General features: G+C 45.4%; 1 pseudogene across 1 annotated transcript; it reads left to right on the top strand.

The window, feature by feature from the left end:
• Positions 1-528: 528 nt before the first annotated feature.
• On the top strand, positions 529-2,868 carry LOC112626283 (annotated as a pseudogene). The gene has a single exon (XR_003119855.1). The product of XR_003119855.1 is annotated as a kunitz-type protease inhibitor 1 pseudogene (transcript).
• The last annotated feature ends 2,011 nt before the right edge of the window (positions 2,869-4,879 follow it).

The following is a 4,879-nucleotide window of genomic DNA, read 5'->3' as shown; positions in this document are numbered from 1 at the left end:
CTAAAGACCAAAGCTTTTTAATGCATTATAAATGTCATTACTAATTTCATGCATCTAAAGTGAAAGGGAGAAAAAACTTACAAGAAATGAAATATCTTTTTCACATAGGACGATGGCAGCATTTAATTTTAAGAATGTATTAATGAATTGCATCTAAAGATACACTCCTACTGATTTTAAAAATGAACATGTGAAAGCCATTTGTTCTATAACTTCAAGAACTACATCACATTAATTGCTACATTCTTAGTCTTTGACAGAGTTTTGTATTTGAATAGACTGATCTATTTTGACACCTTTCAAATATTTTAAGGCATTTACTAAATATAATGTGTCAAAGAGTACTTGTCACAATTATTCTTAAATTACACAAGGAATGCTGAGCCTCCTCCAATCAGATTAGACTCCCAAGGGCTACTAAAATAACTGTTGGAAAATTCAAAATCTTTCTCTAAGCAGAATCACTCCTCCGAAGTCTCCCCGGCTGATCAGATGTGTCTCCTCCTCTGTCTCCTCCCTTCTCTCAGGTCACCAGCACCCTCGGAACCCAGAGGCCCGCGCTCTGAAGGTGATCCCCCTGGAGAGGAAGGCGATGGCCCCTGCGAGGACTATGGCCGGCACCCGCCTCGCCCCGGCCCGCATCCCTGCCGTCGCCTTGTGGCTTCTGTGCGCGCTGGGCCTCCAGGGCACCCAGGCCGGGCCGCCGCCCGCGCCCCCGGGGCCGCCCGCGGGAGCCGACTGCCTGAACCTCTGTACCACTGGGGTGCCTGCCTTCGTGCTGGACACCAATGCCTCGGTCAGCAACGGAGCCACGTTCCTAGAGTCCCCCAGCGTGCGCCGGGGCTGGGACTGTGTGCGCGCCTGCTGCACCATCCAGAACTGCAACTTAGCGCTGGTGGAGCTGCAGCCCGACCGCGGGGAGGACGCCATTGCCGCCTGCTTCCTCATCAACTGCCTCTATGAGCAGAACTTCGTGTGCAAGTTCGCACCCAGGGAGGGCTTCATCAACTACCTAACGAGGGAAGTATACCGCTCCTACCGCCAGCTGCAGACCCAGGGCTTTGGAGGGTCTGGAATCCCCAAGACCTTGGCGGGCATAGACTTGAAGGTACAACCCCAGGAACCCCTGGTGCTGAAGGATGTGGAAAACACAGATTGGCGCCTACTGCGGGGTGACACGGACGTCAGGGTAGAGAGGAAAGACCCAAACCAGGTGGAACTGTGGGGACTCAAGGAAGGCACTTACCTGTTCCAGCTGACAGTGACTAGCTCAGACCACCCAGAGGACGCGGCCAACGTCACAGTCACTGTGCTGTCCACCAAGCAGACAGAAGACTACTGCCTCGCATCCAACAAGGTGGGCCGCTGCCGGGGCTCCTTCCCACGCTGGTACTATGACCCCATGGAGCAGATCTGCAAGAGTTTCGTTTATGGAGGCTGCTTGGGCAACAAGAACAACTACCTTCGGGAAGAAGAGTGCATTCTAGCCTGTCGGGGTGTGCAAGGTGGGCCTTTGAGAGGCAGCTCTGGGGCTCAGGCGACTTTTCCCCAGGGCCCCTCCACGGAAAGGCACCATCCAGTGTGCTCTGGCACCTGTCAGCCCACCCAGTTCCGCTGCAGCAATGGCTGCTGCATCGACAGTTTCCTGGAGTGTGATGACACCTCCAACTGCCCTGACGCCTCCGACGAGGCCACCTGTGAAAAATACTCGAGTGGCTTTGACAAGCTCCAGCGCATCCATTTCCCCAGTGACAAAGGGCACTGCGTGGACCTGGCAGACACAGGACTCTGCAAGGAGAGCATCCCGCGCTGGTACTACAACCCCTTCAGCGAACACTGTGCCCGCTTTACCTATGGCGGTTGTTGTGGCAACAAGAACAACTTTGAGGAAGAGCAGCAGTGCCTTGAGTCTTGTGGCGGCATCTCCAAGAAGGATGTGTTTGGCCTGAGGTGGGAAAACCCCATTCCCAACACAGGCTCTGTGAAGATGGCTGTCGCAGTGTTCCTGGTCATCTGCACTGTGGTGGTGGTATCCATCCTAGCTTACTGCTTCTTCAAGAACCAGAGAAAGGGCTTCCACAGCCACCACCATCACCACCACCCACCACCCACCACCCACCACTGCTAGCTCCACTGTTTCCACTACTGAGGACACGGAGCACCTGGTCTATAACCACACCACCCAGCCCCTCTGAGCCTGGGTCTTGCCGGCTCTCACCGGGCCCTGCTTCCTGCTTGCCAAGGCAGAGGGCTGGGCTGGGAAAAACTTTGGAACCAGACTCTTGCCTGTTTCCCAGGCCCACTGTGCCTCAGAGACCAGGGCTCCAGCCCCTCTTGGAGAAGTCTCAGCTAAGCTCAGATCCTGAGAAAGGGTTTGGAAGGAGCAGAAAACCCTTGGACCAGAAGTACCAGACTAGATGGACCTGCCTGCATAGGAGTTTGGAGGAAGTTGGAGTTTTGTTTCCTCTGTTCAAAGCTGCCTGTCCCTACCCCATGGTGCTAGGAAGAGGCTTGGGGTGGTATCAGACCCTGGAGGCCCCAACCCCATCCTCCGGAGCTCCTCTTCCACGCTGTGAGCCCAGGGCTGGGAGGAAGGACTTCCCTGTGTAGTTTGTGCTGTAAAGAGTTGCTTTTTGTTTATTTAATGCTGTGGCATGGGTGAAGAGGTGGGGAAGAGGCCTGTTTGGCCTCTCCATCCTCTCTTCTTCTTCCCCCAAGATTGGGCTCCCTGCCCTTGACCAGCCCCAACCTGGCCTAGACTGGCAGACAGAGCCAGGAGAGGCTCAGCTGCATCCCGCAGCCCCCACCCCCAGGGTTCTCCAACATCACAGTCCAGCCCACCCACAGGGTAATAAAAGTGGTTTGTGGGGAAAAAAAAAAATCACTAAAACATCATCTCTACAAGGGGAGAAGAAACTGACAAACATTTATATAGGTAGGGTGTTTTTAATTTTTATTTTTTTAGTTTATATAAAAGATAAAAGTTCATATATAGGAGTGTTGAAGTTTATGATAACTTTTTAAGCTGGTCTAGGTTTTTAAATCATTTGATGTTCTAAAATTAGAAATATATCAAACCCAATATTTATTAAACGTATGCCAAATTTAGTGTACCCTCAGAGGTTTTATTACAGACACATCCATTTTTCATTAAAATCTACATCTTTTTGAAATTAACTTTAGCATCCATCATAATTTATTGCATGCCACAAAAGGGTACATAATTGTTTTTCAAAAAAAGAAAATTTAACATAATAAGTATATTGCCTTATATCTTTGTAGAACATTCACCCTGAATTACAGACTCACCCATATTGGGGGAGAACTTATATGTAATCTAAAACAACTTTCTTCATAGCTTTGAAAGATGAATGAATCCAACTTCTGACTTCAACAATTACCTTAGCCTAAAATTGCTCTAAATAATACACACAATATATATCATGTTTTCTAATATATTAAAATAATACTGTCATATTATTACAATGACCATAAAACTAACTGTCTTTGTGGGGTATATTATATAGTGAACAGGGAAACTGTTGTGAATTTAATTTTGATACTGTGCAAAATGAAACATCTCTGCATATACTGAACATACAATCATCCTAACTCTCAACTCCCTTGATAGGAATCCTCTGTTTGTGTTCACGTTGGCTTATACTTTAATTGTTGTTTTTGAAATATTATGCGTTGCATTTTAGATTTAAGGCAATTTGGGGGTAAAAATAAAATTTTTAGATTGTTTTTATGACCATGGAATACAAAAAGTGTCCATTTTATAAGTTTAAAATTTTCTACTCCCCTACTATAAAAAACGAAAACTATTACATTATTTTATGATGCAAACATGATATTTTTAAAAAAATTAATTTGTGGATGAATCAGATGCTAACTTGTTCAAAATCCCGGCAGGAAAGTGATAACAAACACCAATTGGTAACTGAATAGCATTTATGGAAAAGATGGTTACTAAAGTGTGGGTAGGGGTAAGGAAAACATCAAAGGATGCTGAAGCATCCAGCATCTCACAATACTGGGAAACTTTTAACCCTCCTTAGCACTGAAAAATTACAGGGAAGGAGCATCCAGAATAAACATCCCTAAGTATCTTTTTACTTTATTCTTATCGGCTGTTGATGCTAGCCATTGACCAACATCTGCTAGAAGCAGAGAGCAAGGGAACTCAAATGGAACATTGAGACAGCATCAGGTACAGGACACACAGGAAGATAAAGAAAGGTGATTAGATTTGGGGGACAAAACAGAATATTCCAAACACATGCTATGACAGGGCAACTTGCTCCGAAAAAAAAAAAAAAAAAAAAAAGCTAGATCTACTTTTGATGATGTATATTTATAGCCTGGAATTATTTCTCAACCTAAAATATTAAGATTATGTATATATTTTAAAATATTTTTAGTTTAGAATGTAAGATTAACTCTTGTGGATATGAACTTAGCTTGTTTTTGTAGCTTGTTTTGTAGCTTTGTTTTTAACAACCCATCACGGGTTAAGTAGTTGCAATAGTAAAGTTGCATCTGGAAAAGTTTGCACATAAAAGTAGGGTAATTGATAAAAGAAAGTTGAATAAATGGACGATTTCCAAAGTTGTGCATAAGGAAAGGGAAAACTGACAAACAGCAACAAAGTACTTAGCCTTTGCAATACCAGGGAGCAGAGGGAGATCAAGGGAGTGGTCACATAACCTGAAGAGGCTATCTCAAAAGCAATCTCGCCTCCCATAGAGAGACATCGGTAACTCATAGCAAAAGGTAGGGAAAAGTCCTAGTATTAATGTCCTGGCTTCACTCTCTTCCCATTTCTGGTCTCCTCTTGGTTCTTGTGGTGAACTGAATTTAGTAAGAATAAGAGAGC

Source organism: Theropithecus gelada, chromosome 6, assembly GCF_003255815.1.
Source record: "Theropithecus gelada isolate Dixy chromosome 6, Tgel_1.0, whole genome shotgun sequence".
NCBI classification, from domain to species: domain Eukaryota; kingdom Metazoa; phylum Chordata; class Mammalia; order Primates; family Cercopithecidae; genus Theropithecus; species Theropithecus gelada.
The sequence above is the reverse complement of the archived record's forward strand: the minus strand, read 5'-3'. Positions and strand labels throughout refer to the sequence as shown.